Here is a 19,061-nt window from a genome sequence, read left to right on the forward strand (position 1 = left end):
AGAACTTGTCTTATTTCCTGATTTTTGTTTTTCTTTTGCTTTATATAGGCACTACAATATTTTTAGACAGAAAAAAATGCAGTATCAGTGTAAATGCCATTCATGTATGATATGCATATATATTATAGTTCCATGGTGGGAAAAAAAGAAAGCTAAGTAGTAGGCAGATTATGCTATTTTGTGCTTGTATCAGTCTGTATGTGTATCTTCAGAAATTGTTTCTAAATCTTTTTTTTTGCATTGATGTGTATTTTTGTTAAAGAAAAAAAGCTACATATATATTTATGTATCATGAATTCAGGGATGGTAGTAGGAACGCAGAGGCTCATGTGATTAGGATGCAGAGTTAATTTGCAAGCCCACATTTGAAGCTCGAGTTCTGCTGAATGTCAGGGAGAGCTCCCATCATTCGCTCCAGCTCCTGCCCGCCTAGCAGTTTGAAAGCTTGCAAATGTGAGTAGATAAATAGGTATCAGTTCGGTGGGCTCATTAATAGTTACAAGAAAAAAGCCTCCAATTGGGCATCTCCTGAACAACGGTGATGTCACCAGCTTTCACCACAAAAGCGCCTAGGTGTTTCCAACATGGAAGTAGTGGTAGTAGTAGGGATGGTACAGATTGAAGCAAGGTTCACAAACATTAATTCTTATTTGAAAACTTGTTATAAATTGCAAAAAAATAAAAAAAATAAAAAAAAATAGCTATCACTCTCTAATATATAGTTGGTAGTTTATTTTGTGTCTACTATTTCTTCTGGCTGTTCATAATTTTCTAAATACTATTCTGTTTTCCATATTAACCTTTATTCTGACATATTTTATTCTTCTTATAGGTTAGTTCTCTGATATCCTTTATTTTTGTATAATTTACAATCTTCTGCCCTAGCTTCAGATCTGTTTTAACTTTTTTATGGTCCTAATTCCAAACCCAACCAATTTCCTTTCCCTTGGTTGTCTTTATTGCTGACTGGTCTCTGTTATCAATTGTTTCAATGGCTTACAAACAATTAAAGCAAGTAAGACAACTGGATATTGCAACAGTTTAAATAAATAAAAATGATACAAAAGCATCTGACTCCATCATAAAAAGTTCACAAAATTCATAATCAAAATCATATCTAATGCTCAGTATAACCTGTGTGTCAGGGTTGGAGCCAAACGCATCTCTGGGGGGGGATGATATACCACATATCATGCTAGGCATTCCTCTGATGTGTATTCCCCATTGTTTCAGCTTATTCTCTTGTAACCCCTTCTCCAATGAATGTAAATACAAGTTTTAATTGCCTTCTCTTACTGATATCTTACTGACTGACATTTTTTTTTTCCTTAACAGGTGAACAAGAAAAAATCAGAGAAGAATGAAAAAGAAGGAAGTGCAGACACAGCAACCGTAATAGTTGCTTGGCTGCCCAGGGCATGAGTAGACTGTTCCAACATGAGAAAACTGAAAGTTGCATGAGCTATGACATATTCTGCAGTATGTTTAGCAAGAGTATCCAACATCATCGCTATAGTGAAAGAGCTCATAATCAGCAATAACTATCAGGTAGATTTAACTTTTTTTTTCTTCTTTCATTCTTTTGGTCCTTAGTTGTGTAACAGGCTGTATTTTGTTTAAGAAACTTAGCAATAGTGGTAGAGGCATCATTCTATGCTGAAAGTACATCATGGTTTTAATTGTGCTGGTAGTATAAGATTAGAACCTAAATATAATAAATAAAAGTTTATAAAGTATAGGTAGTTGTTAACTTAAAACTGTACATTTAATGATGGCTTGGAATTATAAGGGCCTTGGAAGGGGTGCTTTATGGCCAGTAAAACACTTTCAGCCATCACAAAATGTTGCACACCACCTCTATTATAATGATTGCTTGAAAAATTGTTGCATTTACAACCAGTTGCCAAGCTCCCCATGATCATGTGATTAACTATTTGCAACCTTTCCTGCCAGCTTCTTCAGAAAGTCAATAGAGAAACCAACAGATAAGATTGCAAGCTGCTGAGAGGATTCCCTCACCTCTGAGGGCTGTCTGAAAGAGCTGCTTCCCAAAGGGAGCTGAACTCCTATGGCAGGATGCAGAAATATTGCTGAAATACTGAAGATTTTATTTAATTCCTGTACCCTGTCAAAGGAGTTTCCTTGTATTTCTTTGTATTTAAAGTAATTTATTTAAAGTAAAGTAAAGCCATTATGATACCTCTATTCCTCAGAGAAGCATAAAGGCTTTAAAATTTTCAAAGGTGAGAAATGTGTAATACACAGATGCCCCAAAATTGAAGAAGAGTTTTGTTTCCCTGTCCCTTCTTCTTGTTACTTATCTCCTCAAAAATATGTATTTGATACTTTTTGTATGTTTTGTATGATACTGGTTCTAAGCACTCTAGAAAGATGTTAATTGTTCTGGCTGTTTTGGGCAGGAATATTTAAAATATGCCAGGAGCAATTATGAACTTTTCATTGTGGTCTTAAATAGTTTTATTCTGGATTCTATATAATGAATTCTACAGAGTGCATTACATAACACACCTTATGATCGGTACATTTTCATAGCATTTTAATGTTAAATACTGTTATTGTTTTTTTTTCCCTCCTAGTATATTATTCCATTTATTTGGAGTTTTCTGTTTGTACTTTAATCCTTGCTTTTAGAAAAATTATAACTAAATAAAGAAAAAGATATTTATTTGGCTTTAATAGGTTCTCTGGCTTGTATCCTGTTGCTTTTCCTCATATTTGGTGGAGTGTTGTGGATTGTTTTTACAAGAAGAATAGTGAGTACTTTATATATTTATATTCATTTTGAATAAGTATTGAATAAGTAGTTAAAATGCTTCCAGCCCTTCCTATGAGCCTTTCAGTAGAAGCTCCTAGGAATTTGTATCTTAATTCATATGGAAGACCAGCTAATCCCTATTTGATTTTTTCAAATCTTTGTTTTAGCCCTCAAGACACTTCTCGTAATTATGATTGGGAATTTGGTAACTTTTTCTTTATACATGCCTCAGCAATAATAATCTTCAATGAAATTTTGTATCCAATTCTTTTTGATACATAAATATTTTTAGTAATTGGTACTGATTTGACTTCAGCCAAATATGAATCCACATTTAGCTGAAAATGCAGAAATATAAGAGTGTGTGATTTTCCAATATAATGCCCACAGATTTAAATATTTTATGGGGGAAAATGAATGAAGTTTGACTGACACAATAGATTCTAGTTATTTGCTACTGAAATAAAGGATATCGGTTGAGAATGCTCATAAGGAATGGCAGTCACAATTTGAGATATCAAATGTCAGCGTTTAGGCAGCGTAACTAGTATTATGAGATAAACCCAGGAGCAAGACACAGCACATAGCACACAGAGCCTTTAGATAAATAACAGTTGTTTTATTTACAGCTAAATATTTACAGACTTATATGTGATTAAATACCTTTATCATACAGCTACTGATACACGGAGAGCAATGAGATACATGACGAGAGAACATGAGAAGGCATGAGGAAAAGGCAACACCCTCTAATGGCTTCCCTTATATAGGCAGCTTCTTACCCAGCTTCTCTTAAAGTGGGAGTAACCCTGCTACCTCATTCCATTGCATCAACTTCCCGTTGCCTCCGCTTACCTCTCATCATCTTACAGCTGTTAATTCTTCATACCCTGACATCAAATATCAATATGTAACATGTACACTGAGAGAAACAGTGATTTTATGAGGTTTTGCCATTCCCATCAGCAGTGCTCCATCAATGCCCACCCTCCTTTTAGTTTAACACTGGACAACCCATGACCCATTAGGTCAAAGTTCCAGAGATATTTCCTTACCTAAAAAGGGAGACAGAATTAGCATGGGTGAGCAAAAAAATCAGCGGGAGTGATGATTTCTGACTTCGTATCAATTTCTCCTTGAAATCAGAAATCTTCCTCCCACCCTCTCCATTTCCCTTCCCTTCCAGTTACATACTATTTGATAGGTTCTAGTTTTGCACAGCACTTCACTGACAAACTCACCTGGATTTGCCAATGTTTTGATGCCTCTCGTAGTGATAAGGGTACTGTTTGCCATATTATTTGGGATTCTTTCAGGTTTGTAAACACCAAGGAAGTGAAAAAGGTACTGTCTAGACTGCTTTTGCTGCATGTGGTTTGGTCTCATGCCAATCCTAGCTATTGCAAGGAGTGTATGGAGAAGTGGCCGCCTGGATTCCTCAGATTTTTAGTGCCTTCATGAGGGACATCTGCTAGCAGCATTGAAGGACGTTGTGGTGCATCCATTTCCAAGGAGATCATCTCTGAACCCTCTGCTCCTAGATAACAATTGTTATCATTCAAGCTGAATGTAGCTGAAACTGAAACTCGAAACTGCTCAGTTAAAATGACAGTACTGAGCTATGAAGTCCCAAAGGACATTGATCTAGCCATTGCGATGATGGCTGTCAGGGGTTATTAAAAACGGGAGGGGGGAAGGGGGAGGAGGGAGTAGCATCAGTTAAGAATGAACTCCAGAGCTTTTGGAATTCCAACAAGTGCTTGAGGAAACATCTTGAACTCAGTTCAAATTCATTTTTCTAGAGAGAAATTCCAATCACACATCAATGTGTATTCACTGGTGGCAAAATACAGAAATAAACTACTGTACAAAAATCAGACAACAATGCCATCTACTGTTGGTGTTATATTACACTTTCATATCAAATATAAATTATTTTTTAACATTTTGTATAATTTTTTTCTTTACACTGTTGAACAAATATTTTTTAGAACAGTTCTGCAATAGAAACAGCCAGATATTTTAAACATACATCAGTTTGTATGTATTACAATTTAAAGCAATTTTAACAAATGTATCAATAACATGTATAAAATAATTACAATAGTGATAAAAATAAATATTAAAATTTAAATAAATAAAATGTTTGTCTGCTATTAGCTGAAGATGTATAGTGGAAATATATGGGCATCTTCTATCTGTCTGTCTCTCTAGATATATGCTAGTTTGTTATTAATCCCTAATGAACAATTATTGAATGACACAGAAATAGAACAGAAAACACAATTATTTTTCTGTATGTTTATTATCCATTCAGCCTTCCTCCATTTCTTTTCTTCTTTTCACACAACTACTACTTTGTCTCTCTTATCCTAAGTAAAATTGTCTCAGGAACCTTATACAGCCAAATCTGGTAGCCTAAACAGTGTCTCACTCTTTCCAAGGTAGAGAATATAGTGATTAGAATGTAAAATCATGACAATGCTTGAGAGATCTGAGTTGTTTGCTGAGAGGGGTGGTTATATAAATAATAAAATAAAAAAATGATCTAGGGAAATTTTTCAAAGGACAATTCTGGAAAAGATGCTCCTCAGCCAGACTATCTTCTCTCTTACTCCCAAATACCATATTTAGTAACCTTACTACCTGATAATTCTGCTATTTACAGAATTTGCAGAGTTCTTTGTAAAAAAAAAAAATTAAAAATCAAAGTTTAGGAACTTTCAACTGCTTGTTCAGTCTCCCTCTCGCCTTCCCCAGATGGTGGCAGTAGCAGCCTCCAGATAAATATCTCCAATTTTCTTTTACCTTATTCTTAACTGAGCTTAAAAGTTTCCTGAAGAAATGTGAAAGCTGGAATGTGAAAGCTCACTTTGCTGCTTCTATGGAGCTGTTTGGGGCACTTCTATGAGCTTTGCCTAGAAGTCTGTCCTTGCAGCATATTTGCCATTGTATATCATTAATGTTCATACATTAGCAATTTAGTGCAGTTTACTTCTAAAAATATTAAATTTTACACAACAAAAACAAATTACTACCATCTATGTGCAACAGGACTGCGTAACATTAAAGAAACCTAAGTTATCATTTTTATAGAAGTATTAGTCAGTGTGAAATTCACAATGGAGAACAGGTTTCTGTACATACAAGCAACAGAAAAGGCATTATTTCTATCATGGTATATGGTATCTCACTTCAATCCTTTTTTAAGCCAAAATCATCTTAAAGTATATCCAGCACTTCCACCGCAGTTGCTTTTCCCCCTACATCATAACCGATTTCAAATGGTGCTAGACAAAAACTAAGACTCTGAACACCAAGAGAAATCGGTCAGCCTGAGTAAGAGATGTTTTCCTGAGTCAACATTGGTTGTTAAAGTACTAGAGGTTATGCAGAACATGCTAACAATCTGATAGGTATTTTCATTTAGCAAATGCTCTTTAGCATTTATCTTGAAAAACTAGTCTGAACAGATGGTTAGATGTCATTGGTTACTGAATATTTTTATTTACAATTTGTGACTTAATATCAATTAAATATAAACACTAACCATTTCAATTTGAAAAACCTAAAGTTCCTGTATTAATAACAATACTTTATTCATTTGCTAATTTGCTATCTGTACTGAGATATATTTTCTAAATGCTGTGTCCATTACATGCATTTGATTTTGGGGTGTGTGTGTGTGTGTAGAGATAAAAGCACCTTCAAGATAGACTATAAGTATATGCTCATATGAATGCATACGTATAAGCAAATCACGTTTAGATGAATTGATTTCTAAGAAAGTATACTGAAATGTTCTACTTCTACTAGATAATAAGCAAACAAAACCAAACAATTCCTTTTACACCTACCAACCCAATTCAGAGTCTTTCTTTCAGTAAATTGTTATGTAAGATTGACCTTATTAGAATAGCTTCAATTCAATCAGGGCTAAACACTATTGTTTCAAGGTAGCAGAAGAGTGTTGTGTCTAATAGATAATTGACATGTGATTCTCTCCATATTCCAGTTCTATCTGTGATGTATACAGACCTGGATAGAGTCATCCTTTGTTGTACCAGTTTTTAATTTTATTTTAAATTAACAGTTCACCTCTTGCTTAATGACAGCTTTGTTGCTGCTTTCTTTTCTCCATCCAGTGCCGCAATTCTTGCTCCTAGAACACTGATTTCAAATGGTGCTAGATACAGAGATGGAAAAATCTAAGCCACCATGTGAAACCAGCTTCCAGAGGAAGACACATTGTTTCCATGTTCAGCATCTATGCATTTTATAGGAAGTTGTCCTGCAAGTTTCCTAGAAGGAAATTCTTTTGTTTTTGTTTAATACATACAATAGCAAAAGTAGGTAGCAACATTTCATTCAACGTAATACTTAAAAATTGAGAATATTCTATCTGGTAAAGAAACAGATTTAAGAAAGAAGTATAACATTAAATTATTTATTAGCATGGGAAGCTTGCATTTCCTATTTATATGTACAGCATATAAAAACAAACATTACTATAGCATATTAAAATTAACTGTGTCCAGTAGAATTTTCTACTATCAGAACAAATTATTCCTTCCAATGTATATTTCCCAAGCTTACTCTGGATATCATATATTATCCCAAAATAAAAATGAGAAATGCTATTAGGTGACAGAATCCAATCTTCTTCTTAAGACAGAAATTCAAACATTACCCAAAATGCCTGACTAGCATCAACTTAAGCATATCCAATGAAGGGGAGCTACCACTCCTACAGTGAATTGGTTCCCAGAATGGACCTCAAAAGTTCAGGGAGTATAAAAAAGAAAAAGGAGAGTGACATAACAAAGCATAGAACCAATTAAGAAAATCATTTTCCTTATTAGTTTTTAATTCTCCTCAAGTTACTGCTCTTCCAGGGGTATTTTGGATCCTCAGAAGACATGAAGAAAATTCTTTAATTTCACAACAATAAACAGATTTAACCATAGTTTCAATTGGGAAAATGTGATACTCCTCAGGCCAAGTCCAAAAATGCCAGAGAATTTCTAGAAGCCTGGCACTCTGACAAATCAGCCATCAGTAGACACATAGACATTAACATCTATAGACTATGCAAAAGAGACAATCAACCAGCCCAAAAGAGAACAAAAGGACTCCAGCACATCTCCACCAGTAATCAGCACCCAGATCAACAGTTAATTCCAAGCTTCACTTCACACCAACAGTCAAGTAAACAATACCCCAATCAAGAAATTGCCAAAGAGGCATCAGTAAACAGCCCAACCAAAGAATCTCTAAGACCACTCTCACCCACACAGACAGGCAAGTCACCAGAATATGAACTGACAGCAAACAGCACTCCTTACTAGCACTGATGATGTCACCTAATTAGGGCAATGAAAAGTGTGCAAGGAAACAAGCAAGGTCAGAGAGCACCAAGGACCCCTCACGTCAACCAAATATTCTCCTTTATTCTCTACCACAAGCATTGGCTTTTCTGACAAGGACCACAACAGGGAGTGGCAACTCCATCATTAACAGTGTGATGTTAAGCAAAGCATCACATCTCATGATGGAATTACAACCTCACTTCTGCTGTGGTTGTTAAATGAAAATCAACCTGTAGCCATTAAGTGAGACAAGACTGTAACTTGCGTTTCATTGCCAGCTTCTCCATTTATTCTCTTTGCCGAAAGCCAACTGTGAAGCTTGCAAGCAGGTGATCATATGACTGTGGGACACTGCACTCATTGCAAATGCTGATTGTGAAATGCCTGAGTCTCAATCATGTGACCATAGGAACACCACAATGCTCATTAAGTAAAAGACCACAATCATAACTTTGAATGGTCGCTAAACAGGGTAGTAGTTAAATAAGGACTACCTGTATATCAAAATTATTCCTATAGCACTTACCATTTGGTTATCTCTTGTAGTAAGCCACAAGCATCTAACCAAACTACTTTCTTAAAGTTTTGACTTTGTTCATCATTATCATCTTCTTTAGTTTAATTCTTCTGTAGTTCTTTTACTGAAAAAAAAAATGAAACAAAGAAAATTGATGCGAATTCAGATAAGCACAAAGCACTCTTTCAATAGCTTTCCATCTTTATATCTTATTCAATTTATTTTCTGCCTCTTCACTATCATTTTCATGTTCTGGATCAGATATTTTTCTTGAAGCTTGTTTTTATGTATTAGAATCATATCTGGATCAATTTTTTAAATTCTTTCTTCTACTTATTGGATTGTTGGTTGCATTTAATATTAAAGATCTTCCTATGTTTTGGAAACTTTTATATACATTCGATTTTTCTTTTGATTTTAGGACCACTCTAATCTTATGAAATATACAACCTTTCTGCTAACGTTTTGTCTTAATTTCTTTTTATTATGCCTTTCATTTTTTTAAAATGTTTTTCCTTATAATTTTTTTCCTTCCATTCAATTGTGTCCAATTCTTGGAGATGTCTGGCAAGCCCTGCAGTGTCCTTTGCAAGTTTTTTTTATAGATGGTCTTCCATTGCCTGCTTCCTAGAGCTGAGTGAACATGACTGGCCCTAGGCTTTGTGCCTCAGGCAAGACTGGAACTCATGGTCTCCCGGTTTCTAACCTGATGGTTTAACCACTATATTAAACTAGCTCTTACACAGTAAATACATTTACGCAAATAGGTTATTTGTTCACTAGTTCTTCAGCATGTTTATCTGACTGGTAGATTTAATCAGAATTAGTGCCAAAGTAATTTTCTTCATAAACCTTCTTTCCTCTAACATACTTTAACTAGGCATTTTGTAATTCATTCCACACAGAAAGTTCACAATTTGAAGGTATTTTTGAAATATGTTTGTCCCTCAGTTAGATGCTTTCCTTTTATTTACAGCCATTCCTTCTCCTACAGCTTCATCAGCCCCTTCTTCTCCCTCAAGTTTTCTTATTCAACACTGTCCTCATCTAATCCCTCCCTTGTGGACTTTTGCATATCTCCATCTGTTCCTTTCATTGTCCCACCATTTCTTTTTTGAAAAGAAAGCAAAGGAATAATTTTTATTTTTGCTTTTTTCTAGGTGATATGTTTTGTCTTGATCAATATTTAGCATCTTCTTTCTTCCTTTGTGCATCACTTTTATTTAGATTGGAAGTTTGGAAATGTTAATAAATTTTGTTACTAGTTAGGACATTTAGATATTAAATTCTCTTCATTGTAATTTTTTCTGCCAGATTTTGGAATTAACAATTACCTGATCTTTACTGAGTAGTATTAAACTACTGTTTCTGAACTAGATCATTATACACATGAAGTTTGCCAGCTTTCAGGTTACTCTCGTTTTCATTTTATTGGTCATTGATGTGTATGAGAGATTTCGGCAATTATTATAATACAATTTGCAAATACAACTTTAGTGTAATTTAATTCTTGTGGGTAGGTGATCTAAGTGCTAAATACTGTATTTTTCGGAGTATAAGGCGTTCCGGAATATAAGATGCACCTTAGTTCTTGGGGAGAAAAATTATTATTAATTTTTTTTTATTATTATTATTATTACCAGCATCCATCGGTATTCATCTGGCTAGCGTCCTTGCAGCAAATAAAGAACAACCAGGTCAACTTCAGCACCTTATTGCAGCCTGATCAGCACGAGCAGCTGTTTGGTGGGTGGGTGGATCGGCCTACCGGAATACCCCCAATCAGCTGTTCCAGGCTGCAGTGCTTTGTGTTTTTGGCCTCTGTGCCTCACATTTCAGCCTCCGAGCACTCCATTTCAGACCCATTCAAGGCTGCGGGGATCCACAAAGCACATTGCCACTGATCGCCGCTTCTGTGTATCACATTTTCAATCTCTGTGCAACACATTTTCGGCTCCGGACGCCCCATTTTTGGCCTCTGCATGTCACATTTTTGGGCAGTTCCAGACAGCGGGGATTGGAGGACAAAAATGTAAGGCACTGAAGCAGCGATGGTCTGTGGCCATTTCTGTAGCCTGGTACAGGTCTAAAACACAATGCGCGGAGGATGAAAATGACTAAAGGGTGGGGGCCGGCGGGTGGGTGGGGCTACATTTGACATATAAGATGCACCCAAATTTTCACCCTCTTTTAGGGGTGAAAAAAGTGCGCCTTATACTCCAAAAAGTAGGGTAACTATGGCTTTTAAATTTAAAAAAAATCAAATTAGTACTATTACTTTTATACTTTGCAAAGCCTTCTAAACTGATGCAGAAGCGTGTATGATGTACCTATTTTCAAATAATTAAAGCATTAAGCATTATTTGCAAGATTCATATCGATGCTTTTCAAGATGCACCAACCCCACTGCTTTACTTTTTTCCAAGCATAACACAGTGATTGTACATATGAAGTACCGAATTTTCCGGCGTATAAGACGACTTTTTAACACATGAAAATCTTCTCAAAAGTCGGGGGTCGTCTTATACGCCGGATGTCGTTCTCCTGTAACCAGGCAGACCAGCCCGAAAGGCTTTGACGAGCCTTAAATGGCTCTGGCGATCCAAGCTGACGATCCCAGCTGAGTTGCCTGCTAATCAGGCAACGGAGCTGGGATCGCCAGAGCCATGTAAAAGGAAAAAAGTTTTTCCCCTCCAGCTTGCTTACCTTAGCTGCTAGTCGCAACGCTTGCCTTGCTTCGCTTGCCTGAATTCATTCATCAGCAAGCCACTCCCTGCCTGCAATCAAGCAGGCAGGGCGTTGTGGACTTCAACTCTCAGAATTCCTCAGCCAGCAAAACAAAGCTGGCTGAGGAATTCTAGGAGTTGAAGTCTACAAGTCTTAAAGTTGCCAAGGTTGGAGACCCCTGTTCTATTAGGTAAGTTTTTTCCCCCTTTGGGAGCTTTAAAAAAAAGTTAATTGGGGGGTTTTTAGTTGTTCTTTTTTAGACCTAGCCATTTAAAGTTTAGGAAGTTTTAAATTTAGTTTTCATATAAAAATAAAAATAAATAAAAATAAAATAATATTTGTGCAGCTTTTTGAGATTTAGTGTTTCTGTAGTATTTCACTCTAACTACACAAACACACAAAATCTCACAAAGCTGTATGTGGAATTTTGTGTGTGTAAAGTGTGAAAGTTGTTTTTTTGGACTTTTTGTGCCTGTGTGAGGTTCCTGCTTGTTGCAGGGGCCATTTTGGGTCTAGCACAGCTGCTTTTACATTGTGGATGAGCCTGTTGTGTTGTGTTGTGTGTGTGTAAAGTGTGAAAGTTGTTTTTTTGGGCTTTTTGTGCCTGTGTGAGGTTCCTGCTTGTTGCAGGGGCCATTTTGGGTCTAGCACAGCTGCTTTTACATTGTGGGTGAGCCAGTTGATGTTTTTTAATTTTTATTTGATGTGCGTTGGAAGAGGGGTAGTCTTATATGGCGAGTATAGCCCAAACCCTATATTTTAACAGAAAAAAATCGGGGGTCGTCTTATATACCCAGTCGTCTTATAAGCCGAAAATACGGTCCTTTTTTTTCAAAAAAAAAATTAAGAAGCTTGTGAAGTAGCATTATTGCTTTTTAGCAATCTATTCAGTTCTGGAAATCAACTCTGAAGAATTCTATTCTAGTATGCAGAATAATGATTTTTAAAGAAGAAGATCAATGTAAGTTAAAATGACTAATTTGTTGAGTTAATTTGTTCACAGAAATAATTAAATTCCTTCTCTATGCCTGGCAACCTATTTTGCACTTGAAAGTGTGTTTGCCCTCAAGAATACTACATACTGCTCTTTTGGATCATGTCTGGGGCAGTTGTTATGATTGGTATTGAAGTTGGACAAACTGTGCCATCAGACACTCAACTAGCCTACTGAACATTTGGAAGAAAATGTTTTAGAAGGGAGTTCCTATGTCACTATTATTTGTTTAGTGTCTGATGAACATGACAGAAGAGAAGTAAACATATACTATGTCAGTAAATTGGTCACAAATAAGAAATTATATTTTAGGAAAAATGAGATTTTTCTGCTTAGCAACAGAATTGCCAGTCCTAATTGAGATTGCTAAGCAAAGACTACTTGTATTATGAATTAATATAGGTTAAAATACACATTATATAATGATTACTTTTAATGGTAGCATAAATCTACCTGGCTTATTAAAAATTACATTCATTCTTTAAAATATGGATATATAACCCACTATGTGGAGGCAAATGAGGTAACATTTCCGCTGTGATTGCTACCAAAGCAAATTAGTGTGATACCAGTAATGATAATTGTGCTCAAGTGCTTGGTAATAAATTCCTTCTTTTTCTTCTCAAAAGAGAAAGAAGGATATATTCTTCACAGTCCAACTAAATGTTATTTTCCCACCATATTCATTTAGAGTTCTAAGTAAAAAGTTTTTAACCTGCAATCAATATATTCTAGCTTTATGCTTCAAATATTTGGGAGTGACACTGTATATATGGATTCTACTTTCATAATTGCTACTGATGAAAACAATTTTTGCATTATGTCTATATGCATGAACTACATGGATATGCAATATTCATCCTACTAAGAAGGATCATTGTGATATTTTTACATTGTAATTGCTTATAGGGTACTCAGTATATACAACCCTTTACTAATCAATATGCACAAAACATGGACTCCCCTTTGCCTCAACATGCTGATAATCTAAATTGTTAGAGTAAGTTTGGTGGCATGTAACAAGGAAGTAAGTAAAACTGATGAATGAATGGGATCAAATGCTACAATACATTTGAACTATTCATTTACTCATTCTTCACTCCTTAAAAAGGAACTACACTTTTTAATTTGCACCAATTGATTTTTTTGAAGGAGGGAACTATAATAGTAAAAATGATATTTAAATGTAATCCTGATTAACTAGCTATAAAATGGATGGGTGACATGCAGGACTCAGTTTTTCTAATTCCAGGTCTCATTCAAAGGAGAGGAATTCCATGTAGAGAAGTATAGGCCGCACATAACATCAACAAACACTAGTGCAGAAATTTATTTCCTTATAGCAGTAATTATATATGGATTTATCTATGTTGGAACACAGAACAAGATTGACTGAACATTGAAGAGAAATAAAAGTTTACTTATTGAAAGGACAAAGAATGGAAGCCCAATGAGAAATAGTATGAATTCCCCACAAATCTGCACTATAGAAAGAACTGACTTTTTGTTTCATAAGATAAAGAAATATTTTAAATTTATGCAGCCTAAGAAGATATGGCATTCTTTACATGTAAACTTACAGAAACATAAAAAGAAATACTCAGTTCTTAAGAAGACGTCTTTACCTCTTCCTAACTGCTGCCTTGAATGGCTGCCTAGAATTTACATGCTGCATTGAAGTGCAAACTACAAAGAAAGACATTTAAATACAAATATGTAAATAAATGTATTGGGAAGGTGGCTTTAAACTTATGGGCATGAAACATCCCTCTCTCACAGTAGAAAGCTTTTATCGAGATCCTTGTCAATCCTGGAATAAACTCATTTGCCGACTCTATTTAAAAGGAACATTCTTCAGACAGATGGTCTTTTAAAAGAACTGAACAATATCTGTGAAAAGTGTTCACATCAAAAGCTATTGTTATTAACTAATCGCTTTACTTGTAATAAACACAACAGGCTGCCTTCATCTCCCTCCCCGAGTCCTTTTAAGGACATGTAAAATGTCAACATGAACAGGACAATGATGCCTCCTGCAACATATGCAAATCATCATGCTGCCACGCAAGATGTTTTGTAACAGCTAATATGTACTACTTTTTTTTTCTTTAATTGAAACTGGACCAACTGAAGAAGTTATGAAACACCAGTATGTTTTCTGTTCACTTGTTTGTGGCTAAAATGTCAAAAGCCATCAGGAAAACTGAAACAAAACCTTACCTAATTTTCCATATTTGCCTTTTTGAATTTTCACTGGATTTTTTAAAAAAGAAAAGACTGCTCATCAGAAATGACAACATAGATTAATCAATGAACAAACAGCCATCTTTACTTTGTTTAATGCTGTAAGGAACAGCATTCAGACTTAGTATGTCTCATGGATTAAAATGTCCCATGTTGGAATTCTACTGTTTCTATAGGCTATATAGTAAGATGGTTGTACTATTCCATTTATTCCTAAAAGGATGTTTAAGATTGTTATAGATTGTTTGGGTCCAATTCTGATGTCATATTGCTAAAGTGAGTCATGGGCAGATGATATGAGAAATATGTATGATGTTCTGAATAGAAATAATATAAGATGGAGAATTGGGGGTGAAGGTTGAAAAGGAAGTATATAAGTTAAGGGCTTTTGCAGACAACTTTGTTTTAATTCTGGAAAATTCTATGGAGGAACAGATAAATTATTGGAGAAATTAAGAATTTGGTGTGCTAGTTGATTTTAAGATTAAGAATGAGAAAGCAAAGATATTAACTAAAAATATAAGTAAAAAAAATTATTGCAAAAACAATGTTTCAGACTGAAAAAAATAATTAAAAAAGAATCACGGAACACTGGTTTTGTGTATGGTAGCTACAGCAAGACTATTATACAAAGTTGGAGAAATTCCTACAACTGACGAATGGATTGTAGAATGACAAAATTTGCAGAAATGGTAAAACTGATCTGTTTGATCAGGGATAATGTTTTTGTTTATGTTTGTTTATGTTTTATTAGATTTATATACCGCCCTACTTCCGAAGGACTCAGGGAGGTGAACAGGCACAAAATAAAATACATAGATACATAGATACAAAAGTTAAAAACATAATTAAAACCAGATTAAATAATTTAGCCCGAGACAATTAAAAATCCCAATAATTTAAAACAGATTAAAATTTTGATTTAAAAGAATTTTAAAACGGGGGAGATAACGGGATAAAATAACAAATACTTTTAAAATAAAAAACTGAAACCTTTTATGGACTTTTTGTTGAAAATGAAAAAAATAGAAATGGCAATTTTTGGATGTGCTGATTAAATGGGTTGAATAAGGGATAAAAAGGAACTATGTGATATAATCTTAGAGAGGGAGGGATAATATATTGGTTTGGAACTGCAGTAAAGAAGATTGGAAGTTGAGTATTATATTTAGACTGGTTTGAAAATCAATACCCCAGATCTGTTGCTTAAGATGACACCTGCTTGAGCAGTGGTTGGCCTAAAAGACCTCCAAAGTTCCTTCCAGCCTGATTATTCTATTCAAAACCTAATTGACGGAGGCTTTCCAAAGAGACACCTAAGAATTGGAGTTTGCTAGATGCTCTTGTTAGCCAGCTTAATTTAAAACAGTATCTAAGAACCAGGGAAAAGAAACAATTTTAACCAAAAATTAAGAACTTAGAACCAGAGTTTGGCACTCACAGAAACTTATAGTCCGTAAGTATAAGGCAGCATTTTGATGCCTTTTAGAATTGCAAATATAGTGCTTATAAATTTGAACTGGACAGCTTTGTAACTTTGTAAAAATGCTTATCTAAACACCATAAAGCTGAGAAATACACTTAGCAAGAAAAACCTTTCAACTTGCCTGAATAAAAGCTATCCCTTTGAGTGGAAGAATCTTAAGACAACTGTGGAGAGTACATTGGACAACACTTGCCCAATAAAAGAAATGTGTGCTCCATGTTAGGAAGCCTGAAACTTCACTCCAAGATATTTATAAGTATGAACCTGCTCTACTGGGGTTCCAGCAATTTGCTATTTATGCAACCTACTGATGTGTCATGCAAAGACTTAACAGTAGTTTTTTTGATACTACAAGTTATTCTTTTGAGCAAAAGAAAGCCTGTACCATCAATAAATACCCTTCTCCTTCCCACCTAGGAGACTGAAAAACTTAACAAATCATCTGCATATAGCAAAGCTGGCATTGCACAATCAAATCTAGACCATTTCCCCCAATGCATCCCTATAGAAGAGGCAGAAAGACAATGCAAAGATCCGGATTCTAGTTCATCCTTAGCCAAAGCACTGGACTAGTCACTTCTTTTTAGCCCAGACTAATTCATAGGTTGCTGGGGTAAAAGCAGTAAGAGGGTACTATAACATTATTTTCAGCTACTGAACAGAAAGAAGGGATATAAATCTTATAAATAAATAAATAAATAGACAAGACAGACAGATGTCATGGTTTGATCCTTGTAGCTACATAAGGATAAATATGTTCTGATCTAGGCTTCTGTAGAAAACATGAAGCAAAGTCTTAGTCCCACAAAACCTCTTTTATTTATACGGCTGTAAATTAGTTTCATTTACAGTCCACAAGGCTTGTTAAACAGTTTTTCAGAGGAAGTTTATCAACACCCACCTATCTCATGTAGAACACTGCCAGAGAGCTAATTTCCAGACGCAGGGCAAAACCAAACTTGGCACAGAATCACTTGCAAATCTTGAATCGGCCAAATGAACTAATTGCTTCCTGCAAAAGCTCATGTCCTGTTCGCTCCTCTTTTATGTCTTATGGGAGGGGCCAATCATCTCCAAGCCTTACTCCCAAGTTGACCCTGTTTTCTTAATTGTTCTTGTTGTCTGGCAGATCTGTGCATATGCACAATGGGAACAGGCTCCCGCTGTTCTTCTGCCTCACTGATGTCAGACTCCGGAGGCTGCACATAACTATCAGATAGCCTTGACCCCCTCTCTGCCTCAGATGCAGAGCCCTCGTCCGAGCTTTCCCCAGCCCCCAGGACTGGCCCAAGTTCTTCCCCAACTTCCTCACTGTCTGACTCTCCTGCTAGCTTTGCTGGCCACCGGCAGGCCACAACAAAATACACACATGGTACTTTGTTGCACATAAGAAATACAGATACCTCCTAGGGCAGTGATGGCTAACCTTTTTGCCATCGCGTACCAGAAGGGGGGGGAGGTCACGCACGTGCGTGTCCACACCCATAATTCTATGCACCCTGCCCCCATACATGCGTGCGCGACCCCCCCCGCTCCCCGCATATGATGGCCCGGTAGGCCCGTTTTTTCTCTCTCACCTGGCTCCAGAGCCTCTCTAGGAGTCTAGGTAGGGCAAAAACGGCCTTCTCCACCCTCCCAGAGGTCCTCCAAATGCCAGAAACAGCCCGTTTGCCCGGTGGGACTGTTGGCAAATGGGCCATTTTGAGCCTCTGGAGTACCTCCGGGGTGGTGGGAAGGCTGTTTTCGCCATCCCCTGTCTCCTAGAGAGGCCCTGAAGCCAGATGAGAGAGAAAAATAGGCCTTCCCCACTGCCAACCCTCTGTTTTGGCTCCGTTACCTGAGCCTGCGTCATCGGCAGGAGAGGACTCCGAGAGTGAAGAAGAGGAGTTGGCAAGGCCTCTCTCCCCAGGACCCTCCTCTCTGGCAATGCGTTCTGTGTTCATCGAAGGGCAAGAGATAGGGCCCGGGCCAAGCACGTCCATGCAGCCACAGATGGACAGTGATGAGGGTAATGAGTCTTGGCTGGATCCACGCCAGTGTTGCAGAGATAAGCGCGCGCAACAGAAGAAAAGGCTGAGATTAGGCTGAGTCACTGGACCACACCCCACAGGATATAAAAGGGAGTGTGGTGGCCAGTCAAACCTTGTGATGAACAAAGCTGAAAGCTTCCACGCCATTCTGCATTGCCGGACTTTTGCTATAAGACTTATCTGGATTATCTCTGGACTTGATTACCTCCGTAATTATTGAGCTGTTTCTTTGGATATATCAGAAGTGGGGAGAAGTTATCTCTCCTCTTCGTAAATAATAAACTCTTGGCAGGCAGCCACTAGGTTGTTGCCAAGTTCCGTTATCTTAAGGAAAAGGATTTTGCCGGCTGGTTTGGTCTTTAACTCTTGAACATCTGTTGGTGTGTGTGCGTATGGTTGGGGACAGAACACCCTCAAGGCACTCAGAGGAAACAGCCTGTTTCCCTACTTCTGAAAGTCAAATCCTGTATGCGCATGCATGCTGGAGCTAAGCTCGCGTGCCCACTGATACGGCTACGTGTACCACCTGTGGCACATGTGCCATAGGTTTGCCATCACGGTCGTAGGGCCATGCTGAAAAAAGGGATAAAAAAAAAAATCCACAAACCATGTTCTGTATGCTTTCCTTACCTAGTTTGCTATATTCTTTCTCATATATACAAATCAATTCTAAGAACACAATATAAATGGAAACAAGCAAAATAAGACTTCAAATAGCAGCCAAATTCAAATTTGCAATATCTCTGAGGAAGTAGTTACTACATCACAGCAGTTTTCTTTGTTTTGGGATATGTCCAATATCTAAAAAGCACAAAACTGCAACCACTCACCATCCTTATTTGTTATTTTTATTTAAAAAATTTTTAAAAAGCCAACAAGGAGCTTGCATATGAAGAAGATCTTAGGATTGTTCTTGTT

The 19,061-nt window shown here is 36.5% G+C and overlaps 1 long non-coding RNA gene across 1 annotated transcript; it reads right to left on the bottom strand.

Annotated features, from left to right (window-relative positions):
• Positions 1-3,380: 3,380 nt before the first annotated feature.
• LOC139315358 (uncharacterized) lies at positions 3,381-8,767 on the bottom strand. The gene is made up of 2 exons (XR_011600271.1): positions 8,672-8,767; positions 3,381-4,313 (listed from the first exon to the last, which is right to left on the bottom strand). It is a non-coding gene; the product is annotated as an uncharacterized lncRNA (long non-coding RNA).
• Between the last annotated feature and the right edge of the window lie 10,294 nt (positions 8,768-19,061).

This window comes from Pituophis catenifer, unplaced genomic scaffold (assembly GCF_029215685.1).
Source record: "Pituophis catenifer annectens isolate HBS135680 unplaced genomic scaffold, rPitCat1.0.hap2 SCAF_3, whole genome shotgun sequence".
NCBI lineage: Eukaryota > Metazoa > Chordata > Lepidosauria > Squamata > Colubridae > Pituophis > Pituophis catenifer.